The sequence below is a fragment of the Columba livia genome, chromosome Z, assembly GCF_036013475.1.
Source record: "Columba livia isolate bColLiv1 breed racing homer chromosome Z, bColLiv1.pat.W.v2, whole genome shotgun sequence".
Lineage (NCBI taxonomy): Eukaryota > Metazoa > Chordata > Aves > Columbiformes > Columbidae > Columba > Columba livia.
In genome coordinates this window covers 75,597,106-75,618,997 of record NC_088642.1, presented here as the reverse complement: position 1 = coordinate 75,618,997, position 21,892 = coordinate 75,597,106, and positions in this window count along the sequence as shown.

Sequence of the window (21,892 nt, the reverse complement as noted above, 5' to 3'; positions counted from 1 at the left end):
GCGGCTGCTGAGGTGCTGGGCCGGTCGCCCATGTTGTCTCCTTCAAGGCTGCTGGAGGGGGCTGGGCCGGGCGGTGAAGACCATCCTTGGGAGGCAGCGGGGCCAGGACAGCCACAGGGCTGCGTTCCCACTCCCCGGCTGCATGGCCGTCCTCCAGGACCAGCACACCGGAAGGTCGTGAGAAGCTCCTTCTGGAAAGAAACAGCAGGAGCTACCGTTAAACAGGTAGCAACAGACACATCACATCACCAGAGCCCCCTCTGCCCGCTCTCCCCCTGCTGAGGACTAAACGGCAGCACTGACCAAGGAGGAGTGAGGGCAACCAGACTCCTGCCGCGGCCCGAGGTGCGGGGAGAAAAGACACCGATACGATGAGTAGATATGCTCCTCCGTTTATTGTCCAGCTGTTTTGTACTTATATGCTATTTTGCCCTTGACCACGCGCATGATCTCTGAAATGATAGGCTCATGTGCTTTTGTCCACGCGTCATGGCCCATGCCCCACACAAGCTCCCAGCTGGCTTAGTAAGCAAAATATTAAGACCGCAGATGTGCTTGGTAAAATTTCATTAAGTCTTGGTTACATCCTGTTTGTCTGGCGTCTGGCAATGTCCTTCCTAAAATAGCACACATATTGCTTCATCCAGACTTGCATAAACATAGAACACCACACATCTTATCTTCTGACCTGCTTCCCTGCTCTGTTTTATTTATACACGTCCATAAGCATTCCCTGTGCTCAGGACCCCAACATCTCCCCCTCCTTTTTCAAAAACAGCATGAGCTATTGCCCGCGCTTGCTGGGAGAGACACTGAGCAATGCATGGCCCTGAAATGCAGATTGCAAGCAGTAACAGCAATGGCCCTGCTATCATCATTAGAATGTTTCGCATCCAAGGGCCGAGCCCTAATTTCTGTAACCAAGAGTCAAAAGGAAATTGTGTTACTGTGATCGATTTAGTATGTTCCTTGAGCCATTGTAATTGTGAGTGAACTGAAGTTGCATGATTAGAGAGGTTAAAGCAGCACATGCCCTCAATATCTTCACAGCCATGACCTTGAGCTAAAAGAAGGAAATCAATAGCGGCACGATTTTGTAAGATTGTGTGTCGCAGACTATCCATGTCTTGCGAAAACTGCTCTAGTACATCAGTAGTTATATTAGCTTGTTTTACGGTCCAACATGCCAGCTTGTTTAAGGTGTTTAGCGAGTGAGCGACACCGATCGAAGGGATTAGAGAGGCGAAAATGCGCATAGTCTTTCCCCATAGCTTTACATCATCTTGACAGCCAAAATTCAGGTGGCTGATGGAGCGCCGCGTTCGACGTGTGAGATTAGCAATGATAGATCTGCCAGGTGCAAAGAGGGTCAGTCGCCCAAGATAGCAAGGTCCTCCGTGAGCATATCGAGGTACTCCTTGCCAAGCGCGATCCCCACAGATAAGATAGACTCCCTTGGGTAATGCTAGGGCACTGTCATTAGCCCACATGGAAATATGACCTGAATTCCAGCCATAACCTTTGTTTTTACCACATAGCCATGAAATATTTGCATAGGCAGCATCTCGGGGCGTTAGCCAGGTTTGGTTCCCCATTTACCCTATAGCTGCCAAACAGAATGCAACCGGACTCGTTCGCCGACGCGTTCAGTTGTCGGCTTCCTAAAAGATCTAGTTCTTGGGGATCCCATAATAAGGGGGTATTGAGACCCGATAGCAAAAGGGCGGCACAGTGACTGTCGTTAGTAGCAGCATTACAATTGTTGACAGAAAATCGTGTAAAGGCAGCAGGATCGAACCCCGGTACTCCAATCAAGCAAGTCCGGAAAGCGTCAGTAGCAGAAGCAAAGGAGAGACAAAAACTAGATGAGTTTGTTTGGTTGGCCCAAGTAACCCATAGATTTTGCCGAGGCTCGACCTTCGTCAAAAAGGCACTTCCCCTATACAATAAGAATAGCAAGAGAAAGATGGATAACATTGTGATTAAACCTAATTATAATATACTCCCCCGTCTCGCTTATGATCCGCACAGATAGTAGCGAAGCTGGCTGCAACTAAAACAGTATCCTTTAGCAAATAAGCTAGAGCTAGCTGTTTAGAGAGCGTGCAATAAAGCCGTGCAAGTTGAAGCTCTTCCTTATTTTCAAAAAGTTCCCCTATTTCCTGGTTGGTAGCGTTAGGCAGATTAAGCCACCTCCTAACTAAGGCAGGAGGGTGAATATCGCAAATGGTTATAAAGCAATCACGACACCCATACCGCAACCTCAAATCCCCTGTTCCTTTGATAACGCGGTGGCAACCCCCACACTCCACAATTAGAGAGTCACAAGAAAAGGGGTTACAGCCACAACGCAATTGATACAGCAGTCCACACTTCCTCCCGCACAGGTCCCTCAGCCTTTTGCTGATTAGCCCAAACTGTGGTTGTTGCGGCGACAGAGCGTCCCCTCGGATCTCTAAGACTTCTGCTAATCTTGTGCAGAGTGGCTGGAGCCGCTGTCGTCGCCGCTTTTGTTCTCGTTTCCTGCAGGAATCCACGGTTTCACCCACTTTGCAGGTACCCAGCGGGTTTGCTGACCTATAACGACACAAGCATATCCCTTCCCCCAGGTTAGAAGTACATGTGGGCCCTCCCACTGCTCTGTATCAGGGTTCCATACCAGGACTTGGACCTGATGCTGTGAAAAATCATGCAGATTACCCCTCAAGTGAGTCTGCATAGGAATTGCCCCTGGGTCTGGTCCTACCGGATTTTTCCAGTTCAAAACGTAACAGGCTTTCATAAGCGCATCATGCGGGGATAACTCCCCCTCTTTTTTCAAAATGGAGATGAGGCGTTTCAAGTCTTGATGGCGTCGTTCTATTATAGCTTGGCCAGTGCTATTATGCGGAATGCCAGTAATGTGAGTAATGTGCCACGTCTCCAAAAAGTTAGCCCATGCGCGACTAACATAGGCAGAACCGTTATCAGTTTTAATGGAAGCTGGGACACCGAGAGCTGCAAACGCAGCCAACCAGTGTCGGCGAACATGAGGGAAGGCAGTGGATACAGCAGCAGTTGCCCAAACAGCCTTACTGCAAGTATCTACTGACACATGTATATATCGTAAACGACCAAATGTAGAGAGCTCTGTTACATCTGTCTGCCAAATCTGTTGAGGTTGTAGGCCTCAAGGATTAGCACCGTAAGGTTGTAAAGGTTGAATACGGGCACATTCAGGGCATGCTGCTACGATGGCTCGAGCTTGTTCTCGAGTTATATGAAATTCTCGTTGGATTGAGCGGGCGGACTGATGAAAAAAAGGCATGAGATGATCGAGCTCGAGCAAAGGAAGTCATTTGTATAGGGGCAGAAACGGCCTGATCAATGTAAGCGTTCCCCTGAGCGATTATTCCTGGAATATTTGTGTGACTACGAATATGAGAGCACCACAAAGGGGCAATACAGTCCCATAGAAGGGCTCTGAGTTGTAATAATAATGCGGCTATGTTAGCGTTGTTTACATGTCCTATGCTAGCACATTCAATTCGGTTGATGATTCCTGCTACATATAAGGAATCAGTAATGAGATTGACAGGCTCCTTAGAAAAGTCTGTCAGTGCATTAACGACAGCCTGCAATTCTAATACTTGTACCGAAACATTAGATCGGTTATGGATGGAGGCCTGCCAGATTCCTTCTTGTAAACAGGCATAACCATAGCGACCTGTTTTGCCGCTTGCATCAGTAAGCAACGTTTGTGCCCCTACAATGGGCTGACCAACCACAATAGGTCTCTCAAAGATTTGTAGCGCTGTCTTAAATATTGGGTGAGCTGGATAATGATAACATAATTGAAGTCCCACAGTAGCTACTGCATATGCTGTATTTTGCAGGGACCATTCTTCTTGAATGTCTGCAGACTTCCATGGCAAGTATACCACACTTGGCTCAATCCCAAACACCTGACGAACCCGTTTGCGAGCTTTCAGCAATAGGGTTCCAATGCCTTCCACTAGAGACACTATAGATGATGCGGGATGGGCAGGAGGAAAAACCCATTCTAAGATACATACCACCTTGTCAATTAATTGGAATATTATAGCAGACAAGTAAAAACCATCACCATATATGGCGATGTTAACAGGCTGATCGGGAGAGTATCTATATGTTTGAGCGGTAGACAATTTTGTCTCTACAATCTTCAGGGCTTCACATGCTTTGGCGGTAAGTGTTCTAGGTTGTGCTGGATCAGTGGAATCGTGTAGGAGTTGAAGTAATGGCTCCATTTCTGCGTTAGTGATACCACACCAAGTCCGAATCCACTGGATATCCCCAACTAGTTTTTGCACGTCGTTGACAGTTTGAACATTCTTATGCAACAAAATTTTTCCTGGGCGAATTCGGTGCTCCGTCATTTGCATTCCTAAATAGAGCCACGGGGCTTGTCGCTGGATTTTCTCTTCAGCGACGGTCAGACCATACTTCCTTAAGCAGTCTCTCAGGAATCGTTCCGCGCTGTCTGAAAGGAGGTATTTAGTTGCTATCAGGATGTCATCCATGTAATGATATACTATTTTCTCTGCAACATTAGTGGTGGCTTTCCACAATTGCCGTGCCATGTTGACAAACCATTGACATATGGTTGGACTATTTTTCATACCTTGTGGCAGTACTGTCCATTCGTATCGTTCAGTGGGTCACAGTTGTTTACTTGCGGCACACTGAAAGCAAATCGATAGGTGTCTTCGGGGTGTAGAGCAATACTAAAGAAATAGTCTTTCAGATCAATAATCAGCAAATACCAATCTCGCGGGATAGCAGCAGGAGATGGTAAGCCTGGTTGCAAAGCTCCCAGACTTTTCATAACGGCATTGACTGTGCGTAGGTCGTGTAGGAGCCGCCATTTTCCCGATTTTTTCTTGATAACAAATATGGGTGTATTCCAATCACTTGTCGATGGACGAATATGGCTGAGTTCCAATTGCTCCTTTACCAAAGTCTGAAGGGGCTGTAACTTTGCTTGCGGCAGCGGCCACTGAGCAACCCACACCGGATCATCAGTAGTCCATTGAAGTTTTAAAGTGGGCAAGCCCCTGTTTTCAGTGGCCGCTGTGCAAAAGGCGACGTTTGCAAGGCTAATCCCCATTGGGCTAAAGCATCTCGCCCTAAAATCCACAAAGGGGTGTTCAGTACATAGGGTCGCACCGTTGCACAATTTCCTTCTGCATCCCGAATGGTACACCATTCTTTGCTTTGCTGTGTTGAAGCATCTCCCCCAACACCCATTACCTGGGTAGTCGTTGGTAACAAAGGCCAATGCCTGGGCCAGGCTGTCCAAGGAATAATAGTGACGTCGGACCCCGTGTCAAGCATCATCTCGATTTTCTGTAATCCTAATAGGTCCTGCAAAGACTCAGATCCAATTAAAATCTCCACAACATGTAACGGTCACTGACTGGTAACTTTCTCGGAGAATAAAACTAAAGGCTTCCCTGTACTACCAAAGGCACCTTGTCCTCTAATAGTGGGTTGACTTCTTGGCACAGAAGGCCGGAATGGGATGAGCTGAGCGATTTTGCTGCCCTTCAAAATGGTGACAGGCGGGACAAAAACTTTGAGCATAATTTTTATTGTTCCTGTATAGTCGGCGTCAATTAAGCCAGGAAGCACAAAAATTCCCTGGCAACTTGACGAAGAACGACCAATGAGCAGTGCAGCTAAACCATTCCCTAAAGGTCAGGAGACTACCGAATCAACAACATGAATGTCTTGGTCTGTTATATTTACGGATTCTGCCACGGCCAAATCGATTCCGGCGCTTCCTGCTGTGGCGGCGGAGAGTTCATAGAGACAGCCAGACCTGGCATGCTGGTCAGGCGGTCCGAGTATTTGTTGGCCGCGCTCGGGCCGCGGCTCTTCATGTTTCCCGACTGTCGCTGTAGAAGCGGTGTTCCATCCTTCTTAAAACGCGAGCGACAGTCTTGCGCCCGGTGTCCAAACTTATTGCACCTCAGACATACATTCTCAGAATTAGGCCGACGATTACGGCGTTGGGGGCAATCTTTCTTCCAGTGACCTGGCTGCCCACAGGCATAACAGTTTGGACTGCGGTCCCCGCGCCCCATTGGGTTTTGTTTTAAGGCTGTTGCCAATGCTAATGCATGGATGCGAGCTTTTTCCCTTTCTTCTTCCCAAGGTGCACGAGCACACGCTTCAACTAACTGCAGCAGCGTAGCTCCAGGGGGCTGCATGGCAATAATTTTTCTGCACGCTGCATTAGCATTTTGGGTAACCACCTCCTTCACCATTATGGTTTTCATCTCCGTGGGAACGTTTGGGGCAGCCTCTACAGCCTCTCTAACCTTGTCCACACACCCCAAAAAAGACTCCTTTTCCCCCTGGAATATCTTCATGTAAGGCGGATTAGGTTTCCCAATCTGTGGAAGAGCTGCAAAAGCCTCCAAAGCAGCCGCCTTTGACTGGGCTAGTACTCGAGAGTGCAACCCAGCCTGTCTTTGTGCGTCACGAAACTCTCCTGTGCCCATCATTTGGCTTATGGTAGCAAAACGCAAAGGATCTCGGTCTGGGGGATGTATATTCTCTAGCTGTTTCTCCTCGAGCCGTTCCTGCCACTTCGTCAAAAATAGGGTATAAGTGGTTGGCCCCAATATCATTTCCATTAGGGCCCGGGTATCTGCAGGTACAAGGTCTTGATATTTAAATAGGGCTGTAACTTGCCGTCTGACTAGAGTACTGTCAATGCCATAACTCATGACAGCATTCTGCAATTTAGATACTAGTGTCCATTCCAACGGCTGCCACTGATGTGCATTGTTAACAGTATGCACGGGGGCAGAAAGTAAAGGACCCAAGCAAAATTCTCCAGTTAATTCAGCATTAGTCACTATGCCCTTCCACCGACGTCTCATATCAAAGTTAGGGTCGCAAGGAGTCGCTGGAGCTGAAGGGTTAGGAGGCAATGAAGCAGAAGAGGGAGGTGCTTTCTGCCGCATCGGGGGGTACATCGGTAAAACGCCAGGCAACTGCCTCCTAAACCGCCTAATCCTTTGCCTTTCTGACTCTGTTAAGCCTGACTCAGGACCATACTTGGACTTTAAATAAGCATCAACGTCATCTTCCTCCACCTCCCCATCCTCTGCCCACCGTATTAACTGCTTACGGACTGAGGGGGTGAGCGCGCAAGTAGAAGGCATCTGTTCCGACACAGAAGGTGGGGGCGGAAGGCTAGGATACAATTGCGAGTTTCTCTCCAAGCCTTCCAGACCCTCCTTAATAGCGTCCGCAGCCTTCTGATAGGCGCGAGCTCGTAAGGGTTTAGAAGCGCCCCCACCAATTCGTTGCATTTCCTCCAAGACTTGCAACAACAAATCCTTCTGTCTCTTTAACTCTTCCCCCACATTGGAGGCGGAGGTACCATCTCCTTCCACTTCCGTATTTTCCTCTGCCGGCGGCGGAGCATTAGGCTCTACTGGCTTATCATTAGGTACCCACGGGGGAATAATATCGTCATAGGCACCCTTAAACCCCACCGGGGCAATGACCACAGGCTCTTCAGGATCGCCTGGAGGTGGCAGTACCTCCCAGCTTTTGAGCCGCTCCTCATCGGGCTCTGGCGAGTCCGTAACGGGCAAGGATTTTTCTAGGGGCTTTTGTGCGTCCATTAAAGTATCCTTTAAAGCTCCTGCTATTTTTGCATCAGCGTGCAAGCACTCCATCATCAGTCGAACCGTACGATACGTTCTAGCCATCTGTTTACTGCCCCTTGCCCCAGCCTGCACAGCCTCCCATAGTTCTGATCCCACTTTTTTCCAGGAAACCAACTCAAAGAGCTATGATGTATCAGTTAAAAATCCGTGCTGTCTGCACCAAAACAACAGATCAAGTAGCTCGGCACGTTCCATCTTATTTTCTGTTTTCTCCGCCACTCGTAATATACTGTCCACGGCGGCTTTTTCAATCGCTGTTACAGCGTTTCCCATCCCGTTCCAGACTTTCGTCTGCCTGACTCACCGGTCAGCCGTGGCCACTCCGCCCGTCTCTGGGGCTTTCCCGTTTCTCTCGAACAGCCGGGATGACGCACCTCGTCTCTCGTCCGCAGGTTCCCGAGCTCCACTCAAAAACCAATCACGTCGGGGTCACCATTTGCCGCGGCCCGAGGTGCGGGGAGAAAAGACACCGATACGATGAGTAGATATGCTCCTCCGTTTATTTTCCAGCTGTTTTGCACTTATATGCTGTTTTGCCCTTGACCACGCGCATGATCTCTGAAATGATAGGCTCATGTGCTTTTGTCCACGCGCCATGCCCCATACCCCACACAAGCTCCCAACTGGGTTAGTAAGCAAAAATATTAAGACCGCAGATGTGCTTGGCAAAATTTCATTAAGTCTTGGTTACATCCTGATTGTCTGGCGTCTGGCAATGTCCTTCCTAAAATAATACACATCTTGCTTCATCCAGACTTGCATAAACATAGAACACCACACATCTTGTCTTCAGACCTGGTTCCCTGCTCTGTTATATTTATACACGTACATAAGCATTCCGTGTGCTCAGGACCCCAACAGACTTCTCTTGGCCAGGGCCCCGCAGGAGCTCTCTGTGCCTGGAAAGCCACGGCCTGGCCTCAGAGGCTGCTGAGGGAGCTGTGGAACCCGGAGGCGCTTGGCTGACTGGCGTGCCGTGGCAGGTGGGGACAGTCCTGCTGAGGGGGAACACGTCTGGCATCCTCCCTCCTGCCATCACCCTCTTTGTGGCTGGAGAACAGGCCTGGGGGCTGCCGGCCGTCCTCTTCCGTGGTCGCCGGGGCCCCCAGGGGAGCCATCCCTGCCCCGGCTGGGGGAAGATGGACGTGGCACAGCCTCCTTGGGCTCCTCCTTGGGCTCTTCCTGCTCCCCAGGTTTAGGAAGCGGGGCAGAGGGAGGGCTGCCGGGAGCCACCTGAAGGGCAGCTGCTGAGGTGCTGGGCCGGTCGCCCGCGTTGTCTCCTTCAAGGCTGCTGGAGGGGGCTGGGCCAGACAGGGAAGACCATCCTAGGGAGGCAGCGGGGCCGGGACAGCCACAGGGCTGCGTTCCCACTCCCCTGCTGCACAGCCGTCCTCCAGGCCCAGCATACCAGAAGGTCAGGGAAGTTCCTTCTGGAAAGAAACAGCGGGAGCTACCGTTAAACGGGTAGCAACAGACACATCACATCGCCAGAGCCCCCTCTGTCCGCTCTCTCCCTGCTGAGGACTAAACGGCAGCACTGATCAAGGAGGAGCGAGGGCAACCAGACTTCTCTTGGCCAGGGACCCGCAGGAGCCCTCTGTGCCTGGAAAGCCACGGCCTGGCCTCAGAGGCTGCTGAGGGAGCTGTGGAACCCGGAGGCGCTTGGCTGCCTGGCGTGCCGTGGCAGGTGGGGACAGTCCTGCTGAGGGGGGAACACGTCTGGCATCCTCCCTCCTGCCATCACCCTCTTTGTGGATGGAGAACAGGCCTGGGGGCTGCCGGCCCTCCTCTTCTGGGATCGCCGGGGCCCCCAGGGGAGCCGTCCCTGCCCCGGCTAGGGGAAGATGGACGTGGCACGGCCTCCTCGGGCTCCTCCTGGGGCTCTTCCTGCTCCCCAGGCATAGGAAGCTGGGTAGAGGGAGGGCTGCTGGGACCCCCAGGGAGTTGTGCTGAGGGGGGAACACGTCTGCCGTCCTCCCTCCCGCCACCGTCCTGACGGGGACTGCTTCCCTTCCCGGCCCTGTTCCCACTGCTGCTTTCTCTGCAATGGCCCGAGGAAAAGGAAAGGCCTGGCAAAGGTGGGGCAGCTGCCTCAGCCAGCACAACAAAGCCGCGTTTTCTGCCTCTTGCCCTCTTCCCCGCAGCCCGCAAGGAGCGTGGCAGAGCAGAGCCTGGCTGGGCTGATCCTCTGCCCTCTTTCCCACAGCAGATTGCAGACAATGCTGCCTTCTCCCTGGGCATCCTGACACAGCTCTTGCAGTACCTGCGCATGGAAGGTCTGAGTGATCATCTTGTTCACGTCGTAGGTGGACGTCCCCAGGAGGGTTTCTGCCCCAGCCTCATCTACTCCCTCAAAGTAAGAGACAGAGGGAGCAGGTCAGGCCCAAGCAGGGTGTCAGGAAAAGGGCACGTTGAGGCCAAACCCAGGAGCCCTTTTGTACATCCCTGTCCTATAGGAGTAGTATACAGAGGTCGAAAGCAGAGCTGGGCAGACTTTGGGGGAGTGCCACACACCAACCAAGGGCAGCGAGATTCCCTGTCTGCGCACCTATGGATCCCATTGCCCAGTCAGGCATCCCGTGGTAGTTCTCAAGAACCTTTTCCATTGCCATCTGGGTAAAGTGCAGAATTTCCTGGGAAAAATGTGAGGAATGTTTTTATGGCAGTGCACAGAAAGACTTTCACAGGCTGTTCTGCATGAACACTGAGTCCTAGCACAGAGCCAAGGAGTGCCTCTGCATCGGACACCCCAAGGCAAGACCTGTGGCAAAAGCTGCTCACTTGGAGAGTGCCAGGAGGAAGCAGCAGGAGGGAGCCCAAAAAGGCAGCAAGCTCTCCGATCTACCCCTGGCACCTTTACCTCTATCTTCTCCTCTTGGACATCATGCTCTTCCAGGGCCAAAGTCACTGCCTGCAGGATGTTCCTCTTGGCAGCAGACACCTGATCCTCGGTCTCCTTGAGTTGCCGCATCTGCTCCAGCCAGCCCTGAACTTTGCTGCAGACACAGGAAAGCAGGTCTTGTCCAGCAGCTGCCCAGTCTCTTCAGGCAGGCTCCAAACCCTGTGCAGCGATGGGCTCCCTGAGCTTGGGTCACCCCCATCTCCCAGCCCCTTTTCATTCCTCTGCTGTACTGATTGCTCCTTCCAGCACCACAGCTGGCAGACCGGGAAGGTCAGGAGTCCTGGATGCGAGGCGAGTGAGTGTGGGCAGCACGAAGCCAGCTGAGATGGCCCACAGAGTGCGTGCCTTGGCGAGAAGGTGCTCTTACCTCAGTGACTCCAGCTCCGCTTCAGAAAGCGCACTCTGTCTGCCCCCCCAGGCTCTCCAAGAGCCACGCAGGTAGCCAAGGCACCTTCTGCCAAAGTGCTCCGTGCTTCAGCCTGGCACCCTGCAGAGCTCACTCGGGAAGATCCCTCTCCGTGTTGAACCTCATGCAGGCGCTGAGGAGATTGAAGGACAAACACATCCCCAACAGTGTCCCCAACACATCCCACCATCTCCCTCAGCTCTGATGGGCATTCAGGACCAGGTGCCCCATATTCCTAGGCCAGGCAGGAGGGCAGAGCCACGGCCTTGGCAGGTGATGGCTTTACACAGCAAGAGACACTTAGATTCAGCGTTCCGTGTCCCAAAACCAGTGAGTCCAAATAGTAAAAACCAGCAGCTGTGGGTCACATTGACAAGAGAGGGTTATTTTCCTCAGCAGCTGGTCCCTTTCCCCAGCACTGATTGGGCCAGTTTTGGTCGGGGATACTTATGAAACATGATTAAAATGCAAAGGCAAAGAGCCCCAGCACTCTTGTAGCCAACATGGCTAGCACCCCTTCAGGCCCAGCACAGTGGCCACGCAGAAGGAAAATGTTGATCTGCTGACGAGATGCAAACAGCGCTTCTCGAGCCGATCACCAGCCGCCCAAAGCACTCTGCTTTGTTATTCAAAGACAATAAAATAAATAACACAACTTAATGCCTATGTCTAATTCTATTCCACGTACACTGATGAAGTTATCATCATTGCCTAGCAGAGTTGTATTTAATGAGTGGCCTGTCAACTGAAATGTATTGAGAGAAACAGAGGAGAAGTTGCCAGGATTTGGTTTGCAATTGTTAATGATACCTCATTCCTCGAACTGATCCCACACTTTCTAAAAGAAAAAGAACAAAATGCCCTTTGAATTTTAGGAGAATGGAAACACTTTTAAAAGCCTTTCTAAGCTTTCTTAAAAACAACTATTTAAATCATGAACTTACGTAGTATGCTGCCGTTTCTCTTTTTAAAGGAAAAGTTGAAACACACTTGCAATTACTGTATATTTTTTTTTTTTTTAAATTGGTCCAGCCCAACAAGAAGGAAGCAGAATGTAGGAAACACTTCCACAGCTTTGCTTAGAGAAATACCTCTGACCCAATCCTAATGTCAACATTGTGAAATGAAGATTGCGGGCCTGGACTGGTTATAGAGAAAAATCTTCAAATTCCTAATGCATGAACAATATATTCTGCAGCATGCGGTGAAGGAGCAAAATCTGTCTACTTTTATTCAAATAAAGATCAGCCGGTAAACTGTGGTGTAAACAAGCCTTTGAAGGCAGAATTTTCAGGTCACTGATGAACTCAGACCTTGAAGAGAACTCCAGTAAGAACCTGCCTCCAGGAATAAAGGCAGATGCATTCAGAATGGGAGCAACAATTTCCACAAGTCTAGACAAACCACTGCAGGGGAAACAGATCACGGAACCTGTGACTTTTCAGTGTCATATGCCAAATACATAGATGAAAGAAAATAAATACATCTGGGTGGTTTAAGTTCCAAGACATTTCCAAATAAAGCAGACTAGGACTTTTTTACTCAAAGTCCTCTTCTCACAGACTTTTGGTCTCAGCACCACCGTTTTGTTATCGACTCACCAGTATGATGCCATAACCATGAGAAGCTGAACAAGTTTAAAGCTCTCAAGGGCAGCCTGGTGGTCTTGAGGAAGAACAGATGACAGATATTGCTCTTGGGCCATCTAGAGAGCTGCATTCTGTCAAGGAAAATAAGAATTAGCAAATTTCTGCCTTACATTCAGCTTTGTAGCTTTTGTGTTTGGGTTAAAATGCAGGGACTACCCAAATGTTGTGATCCAGCAAACACTGCAGAGTAATTGTCTGTGATGCTTAAAGCGCTGACATTCTACATTCAAGTGTTGTTAGAAAATGGAACTCTGGGCTTTGTTTGTTTGTTTGGAAATAGAAGCAGACAAACTACAAAAATGTCAAAGATTATTTTACAATTGACCACTTACCATTTAGAGCTTGAAGGGGCAATAAAAGATGTGGGTATAGAAAAATCAGATACCTAAGGCCCACAAGAGTTAAAGTTCACTAATGGAGATGGAAATAATACTATCTTCTCTTGACCTAAACATAGGTATGTATTAAAATAGTGTAAGCACAAGTATAGGCAAGAAAATCAGGAGGGCTTGACCAGGTCCTCCGCTGTGGCTGCCCGTGAAGACAAGTCCCCAAAGAGCTGTCCCAGCACGGACGATACACAAGATGAGCTTCCAGAGAACTTCTTTATTAATCTCCCTAAAGGAGCAGTAGCGTCTGCCGGTCGTTGTCGTGTCCCACCCTCTTCCCGTGCACCTGGACTCGGCACACACAGCTGTACTCTGGGTTTCCCCAGTTGCTTTCCACCTGGAACTTGGTCTACCGAAAGCTCCTGGCAAGTTCCTTCTGGAAAGAAATGGTGGCAGCTACCATTACACAGGTGGCAAGAGCCACATCGCATCAGTCAGGGTTTTCTATGAACACGGGAGTCGCGGGCGGCAGCTGCAGACTGAGAAGCGCAAAGCCTGACCCGCGGTGCTGCAGCCTGAAGACCCTGCTGGGCTGGGACCCTGCAGTTTGTGCCCATTGGTGGCTCTGCGCTTAATACTGTGGTAATAGTGGACACCGCTTCTAGGATCAGTACGTGCCTCTCCATCCTCGGCTTTGACCGAGGATTCAGACAATTTTTCCAGCCAAGTCAGCTTCTTGTGATTTGGGTTTAACCTGGCAGGCACACACAGCCATTCCCTCACTCCCCACACAGTGCAATGGGGGAGAGAATTTTTTTTTTAAATACATATACATATATACATATATAAACCTCTTTTAAAGTGATGTAGACAGTTTCTGAGACAGGGAAAACAATAATAATGATGAAAATAATATAAAACAGTGCAAAACCCAGGTGATGCACAATGCTCACGACCCATCGACCGACACGCAGCCCACTCCTCACCAGTGGTCTTCTGGCTGACTCGTCCCAAGGTTATATACTGAGCAGGGTGTCATACAGTATGGCATCTCCATTTGGCATCTCCATTGGGCCAGGGTGGGTCTGTCTGCAGAGCACTAGATTAATACCATGCAGCTCCTCGAGAGAAGACTGCTTGCACACTGTGGAGAATGCTTTGAAAACCATGAGTTATCTGTTCATGTGCTGATGTCTTCAGCAGACGTGCTTTCTACAGTTGTGTAAACATTGGAAAACTCGCTTGGGTTTACCAGCTGGATAAGCTGTATATTCAACAGGCGTCCTATCACCTATTATACAAAACCCAGTCACCATGCTGGATACTGCCATGCCCTTCTAGCATATGCGTGCCAAGTCTTCACACAGATAGCCAAGCTTTTGATGGCTTTTGGGAGCTGCTGACTTTGCTGTCTAGCGAGTCTCAGAGGTGATGGTGGAACCCTCCGTGCTCCCCCACCTGTCCCCCTCCCCAGGGACGGGGCCAGAGAAGGGGACAGAGACCAGGTGGGAGTGTAGAGTCCTGGGGGTCACTGGCCAGGTGTGGGATGTCCCAAGCAGCGAGACCTGCTCTGTGGACGAGGTTCCTCAAGGACGAGGTACTGCTGAGTTCAAGGATTGTCACATTTGTGCTGCATATAGATGATGAGCTTGCCTGGGAGGTTTCATTGCACTAGATTGACTTCCCTCCCACCCCCATGCTGGCCTGAGCAGAGACTGACCTGGTTCCCTCTTGCCTGGAATGGGACAGTAAGTCTGGCTGCAGCCATGTGTGGTGAAGGTGTCCAGTGCTCAGGCCAACTTCAGAGGTAAGGGATCCTCTGAAAGGCTTGCAGGTGGCATGAGCAGGCTCAGCTCTTTTAATGTATCTCTTTCAGGAAGATCCTCTGCCAGCCACATGGACTAGAAAACAAAAGAAACAGTTACTGGAAGATGGTAGGTAGTATGGGATCTTGAGAGTCATAAATATTTGCAACAATGTCACAAACCCCTTGCTAACAATGTCACAACCCCCCCAGTTACACCGAGCGGGCAGAGCCACTGACTGGCTCAGGGGCTGAGCCCTGCCCCCCTCCCCGTTTCAGCAGAGTCTGATCCAGCATTTCCATGGATGGCTGCACTGGCACGAGGAACCATTGCATGTGTATCTCGATGCAGTTTCTTGCTGTGTGCATGCAGAGCTTGCAGAGCATTTCCCAGCTCAGCTCCAGCCTTGAAATGACCCCAGGTGCAGAAGCATGGGGCTGGCTCAAGTCCTCAGTGTCGGCCCTGAATCCGTCCCAGGTGGGTGTCGAGGGTTTAGATTGTGGGGTGACAATAAAACCCTGGCAGATGTATTGTTAACCCCCTCTCCCCCTTCCACACTTCCCCCTCCCTCTCCCCCCTTTTCACTAAGGAGAGGCGATTGGAAGGAAAAGAAGCACAGAGTGAAGAGAGTTGGAAAAAATTAAAGATGTTTTACTAATGCTACTAATAAGAATAGAGAAAATAATACAAAAGATACAAAACCAATCTTGAAAGTCTCAGCAACTGCAGAGCCGGCACCTGAAGTCCTGGATTAGACTCTGCAGCCAATCGGAGCTGGATTCAGTCTCTCACTAGGCCTCAGTTTGCAGGGACGACTAGCAAGGTCCTCTTCTAATGTCGGCCGTAAGCAGAAGGGAAAAGGCAAAAAGGGACGAGATCCTCGTGATCTCCCACTTTATATGAAGTATTCACGTGAATGGAATGTTATACACAGTTGGTCAGTTTCTTGCTCACTTGTTTCTCGTCGCCCCTCTCGCGAGATGTCCATCCGTGCTTATCAATAAGTTTGCATTCCATTGCTAGGTTTACCAAAACATGTGTCTGGTTCTCCAGGAAAATGCAGTTAATATGAAGGCTTTAGCTGACAGGCAAATTCACTAAAAGAGGAACTTGTTTTTAGCAAAACCAGGACATTCCACCCCTTATAATATGCCATTCACTGAATGCTTAAACCTTATCAATACAATCTATCAATATAATCTCATTAATCACTACTACTATATATATACACATATGTACATATATACACAGGAGTGATTAATCAGTGGACCATCCTTTAAAAAGTTCATTAAGTTCATTTTGTCACGACAGTCTCCCAGGGCAGGAAAAATGGTACAAGTGCATCTCATGACCACTGTTTGTGGGTTAAAGACATCAACTTCGAAGAAGTTGTCAGGCGCCACTCGAAGAAGCTAGCTCTGGTTTCATCATCACTGCCTTGATCTGGAAGACACTTATTAAACACTGTTAGTACGGCAATTCACATCATGCAGTTCAGTTTTGAATATTTTCACCTAAACTCAAATCCCCTTGAGGTACACACCGAACTTCTCCATCCTTAAGCATCACCCACCAGGTGCTGCCTGGTCCCTGGGCAAAAACAATCCCACGAATGGGCTTGCCTTTGCCTGGAGCAGGAGTAACCCAGACTGCCTTTCCTAACATATTTTTTGTGTGTACTACAGGGACTTTATCTCCTTCTACAGTACGTAGAATTTCTGATTGGGCAGGCCCGGCTTGATTGGTTGATGCCCTGGTGTTGACCAACCAAGTGGCTTTTGCTAAATGTGAATCCCAGTTTTTAAAGGTTCCACCACCAAGTGCCTTTAGTGTAGTTTTTAGCAAACCATTGTACCTTTTAATTTTCCCAGAGGCTGGTGCATGATATGGAATATGATATACCCACTCAATACCATGTTCTTTGGCCCAATTGTCTATAAGACTGTTTTTGAAATGAGTACCATTGTCTGATTCAATTCTTTCTGGCGTACCATGTCGCCAAAGGACTTGCTTTTCAAGGCCCAAGATAGTATTTCGGGCTGTAGCATGAGGTACGGCATATGTTTCCAACCATCCAGTGGTTGCTTCCACCATTGTACGTACATAACGCTTACCTTGACGTGTTTGTGGAAGTGTAATATAATCAATCTGCCAAGCTTCTCCATACTTATACTTTAACCATCGCCCCCCATACCATACAGGCTTTAACCGTTTCGCTTGTTTGATTTCGGCACAAGTTTCACATTCATGAATAACCTGTGAAATAGTGTCCATAGTTAAATCCACCCCTCGATCGCGAGCCCATTTATACGTTGCATCTCTACCTTGATGCCCTGAAGCATCATGGGCCCACCGGGCTAGGAAAAGTTCACCTTTATGTTGCCAGTCCAAGTCCACCTCAGCTACTTTAATCTTAGCAGCTTGATCTGCTTGTTGGTTGTTTAGATGTTCCTCGGTGGCTCGACTTTAAGGCACATGAGCATCTACATGCCGAACTTTCACAGGCAGGCTCTCTAGCCGAGCAGCAATGTCTTGCCACAGTGCGGCAGCCCAAATGGGTTTACCTCTGCGCTGCCAGTTGCTTTTCTTCCATTGCTGTAGCCACCCCCACAAGGCATTTGCTACCATCCATGAGTCAGTATAGAGATAAAGTATTGGCCACTTCTCTCGTTCAGCAATGTCCAAAGCCAGCTGGATGGCTTTCACTTCTGCAAATTGACTAGATTCACCTTGTCCTTCAGTGGCTTCTGTAACTTGTCGTGTGGGACTCCACACAGCAGCTTTCCACCTTCGATGTTTTCCTACAAGACGACAGGATCCATCTGTGAACAGTGCATACTGCTTATCAGTCTCTGAAAGAGTATTATACGGTGGTGCTTCTTCAGCACGTTTTACTTCCTCCTCATCTGGAGACATCCCAAAGTCTTTACTTTCTGGCCAGTCTGTAATCACTTCTAAGATCCCTGGGCGATTGGGACTTCCAATTCGAGCTCGTTGCGTGATCAGTGCAATCCATTTACTCCACGTAACTTCGGTTGCATGATGTGGAGAGGGAACCGTCCCTTTGAACATCCAGCTCAGCACCGGCAGTCGAGGTGCCAGGAGGAGCTGTGCTTCAGTACCGATCACTTCTGAAGCAGCTCGAACTCCTTCGTATGCTGCTAGTATCTCTTTTTCAGTTGGAGTATAGTTGCCCTCAGATCCTTCGTATCCTCGACTCCAAAAACCTAAGGGTCGACCTCGGGTTTCTCCTGGTGCTTTCTGCCAGAGGCTCCAGGTAAGTCCATTATCTCCGGCTGCAGTGTAGAGCACATTTTTAACATCTAGTCCAGTCCGAACTGGTCCAAGGGCCACCGCATGAGTTATCTCACGCTTAATTTGTTCAAAGGCTTGTCGTTGTTCAGGGCCCCACTCAAATTGGTTCTTTTTACGAGTCACTCAATAGGGAGGGCTCACAATCTGGCTGTAGTCAGGAATATGCATTCTCCAAAAACCTACAACGCCCAAGAAAGTCTGTGTCTCCTTTTTATTAGTAGGTGGAGACATTGCTGCAATTTTGTTGATCACATCCATTGGGATCTGACGACGGCCGTCTTGCCATTTTACTCCTAAAAACTGTATCTCTCGTGCAGGTCCCTTGACCTTGCTTCATTTTATGGCAAAACCAGCATCCAAAAGAATCTGAATTATTCTCTCACCTTTCTTGAAGACTTCTTTCGCTGTGTCACCCCATACGATGATGTCATCAATATATTGCAAGTGTTCTGGAGCTTTACCTTGCTCCAGCGTGGTCTGGATCAGTCCATGGCAGATGGTAGGACTGTGTTTCCACCCCTGGGGCAAGCGATTTCACGTGTACTGGATGCCCCTCCAGGTGAAAGCGAACTGCGGCCTGCACTCTGCTGCTACAGGAATAGAGAAAAATGCATTAGCAATGTCAATTGTAGCATACGACTTAGCTGCCTTTGACTCCAGTTCAAATTGCCGTTCTAGCATGTCAGGCACAGCAGCACTCAGTGGTGGCGTAACCTCATTCAGGCCACGATAGTCTACGGTTAGTCTCCACTCGTCACTAGACTTACGCACTGGCCAGATTGGGCTGTTAAAAGGTGAGCGAGTCTTACTGATCACACCCTGGCTTTCCAATTGACGGATCAACTTCTGGATCGGAATCCAAGAGTCTCGGTTGGTGCGATATTGCCGGCGATGCACTGTTGTGGTAGCAATTGGCACTTGCTGATCGTCAACCATCAGCAGTCCTACAACAGAAGGATCATCTGAAAGACCAGGCAAATCAGACAGCTGTTCAATTTTCTCAGTGTCCACAGCTGCTATACCAAATGCCCACCTATACCCTTTTGGGTCCTTAAAATACCCTCTCCTGAGGTAGTCTACGCCAAGGATGCACGGAGCATCTGGACCAGTCACAATGGAAAGCTTTTGCCAGTTTTTTCCAGTTAGGCTCATTTCAGCGTCTACAACAGTCAGTTCCTGGGATCCCCCAGTCACTCCAACAATACTGATGGATTGCGTTCCTTTATAATTAGAAGGAATTATCGTGCACTGAGCACCAGTGTCCACTAAAGCTTTGTACTCCTGGGGGTGTGTTGTACCAGGCCATCGTATTTGTACAGTCCAATAAACTCTGTTATCCCTTTCCTCCACCTGGTTGGTGGCAGGGCACCTCTAATTTCTGTTTTGCACAGTCTCTGGGTGTGAATTAGAGGTTCCTTCAAGAGCATCAGAATCTCTTCTGCTCCTTTTGTAAACTGGAGCAGCCACCTTCCTAGGAGTTTTTCCTTTTATCTCACGTACTCGTTCCTGAAGTTCTGAGGTAGGTCTTCCATGCCACTTATTCATGTTTTCTCCCTGCTCATGTAGGAAGAACCACAGTGAACCTCTTTTTGTGGGCTGCCTCTGTCCTCTCTCTCGAGATTGGAAACGCCTTTTCCTAATAGCTGAAACATAGGTTTGTGCAGGTTGTGAATGGTATGTGTCTTCTCTGAGTTCTTTGATTTCTTGCAATATCTTTTCAAACCGGTCATCAGATTTTTCACACAGTTTCTCTACAGCAGAGACACAAGCCCGTAGAGAACCAGCAAGGCTGTCCTCAAAGTTCCGAAGCTGCTCAATCACTTCATTAATCTCTTGTTGACCTCCAGCTGACCAGACCATTCCTGCCAATGACTTAGCATATGCAGGGGGTGCACTTTGTACAAATCTGCGCCACAGAGATCGTGTACAATTGATTCTATCTGGGCCTGTCCCCTCTTGGTTGTCTGATCCAAAATAGATGATCTCTCGCACAGCTAATTCTCTCAGGAACTGAATACCTCTCTCCATAGTATTCCACTTCCCTAACTTGGATATACAATCTTCCTTGTGGGGAAATCTTACTTTCATAGCTGCCAGGAGTCGGGTCCAGAGAGTAGTGGCATTAGACTCTCTTGAAATTGCCCTATCAATGGTGGAATCTCTTGACAGAGATCCCAGCTGCCTGGCTTCACCACCTTCCAGTTCAATTGTTTCTGCCCCATTGTCCCAGCATCGGAGCAGCCAGGTTAAAATATTCTCGCCTTCACGACGACTAAAGTCTTTGCTCATATCTCTCAGCTCACCTGGAGAAAAGGACCGAGTGGTGGTCACTTCATCTCCTCCCTGTCCTGATGATGCACCTTGGGTTGATGTTGGCCCTGTGCCATCATCTGCTGCACGGGTAGTCTTTCTAGTGACTTTCTTACAACCAGCAACTGATGCTGATATGGGTTTATCATCATTTGATTTATTTCCAGAGTCTGAATGACTGTCACAGTGGCTACAGCAGCAACAGTGCCCAGTGTGTGAAGAAGGGGGGGCTGCCTTGTTAGCCTTTGAGGCTGGAGAAGTAATGTTATCTGCAGCGACCTTGGCAGAGGAACTCTGCGGAGGAGCTGTAGCTTCAGCCTGCGAAGCCGCCGTTGTGGGGGCAGTGGCTGCAGCGGCAGCTTTTGCTGTTTTGCTCTTTCTCGAGCGGTTCGGAGTGCTTTTTGCTAAAGCTTCCGAAGACGCACTGCAAATCTCAGGACAACAAAGAGACGCAAACCTCCTGTTGAACGCCATTTCTCTTAACAGAAGCACAAACTGACACACATTCAGCAAACCAGATAACACCATCACAGTTCTATCAAAACTCCAAGGATATTCAAAGCTCTCTAAAACATTTGCGAACTGTCCTAGCGAAAAAACAAAAGTATTGTTAGTCAGCCTTTCTAAAGATTCGCTTGACCAATTAGCAAACACAGAGCCGTACTGCTCCTTAATCTCTCCTGGAGGCTTTTCAAGGTAAAGCAGAAGCGAGTAGAAATTCACTAGCGGATACAGTATAATAAAATAAACCAGTGACAAACCACACAGTATCATCATGATCATTGTCCAGTTCCTTGTTGTTATATAATGAATACTTCAATTTAAAAAGAAAGCCCAACACAGATATGGAATCAGTGAGCACAGTGTAGAAAATAACTGATACAACTTATGCCATAACATCTTTAAATCAGTGTAATTCACTTTGCCTTAATACAACTAGATAATATGCAAAGCAAATGGACGTGCGAGTAGCACAACTCTATGAGTTGGCACCGTGCCAAGAAAACTGAAAGGTACGTCAGAGCAGTAGAAAAGCCAAAAATCTTCAAATTTACCCCTTTCTCTTGCCCCACGTTGGGCGCCAATTATCTGTTGAGGGTTAAGATTGCGGGGTGACAATAAAACCCTGGCAGATGTATTGTTAACCCCCTCTCCCCCTCCCACAACTCCCCCTCCCTCTCCCCCCTTTTCACTAAGGAGAGACGATTGGGAGGAAAAGAAGCACAGAGTGAAGAGAGTTGGAAAAAATTAAAGATGTTTTACTAATGCTACTAATAAGAATAGAGAAAATAATACAAAAGATACAAAACCAATCTTGAAAGTCTCAGCAACTGCAGAGCCGGCACCTGAAGTCCTGGATTAGACTCTGCAGCCAATCGGAGCTGGAGTCAGTCTCTCACTAGGCCTCAGTTTGCAGGGACGACTAGCAAGGTCCTCTTCTAATGTCGGCCATAAGCAGAAGGGAAA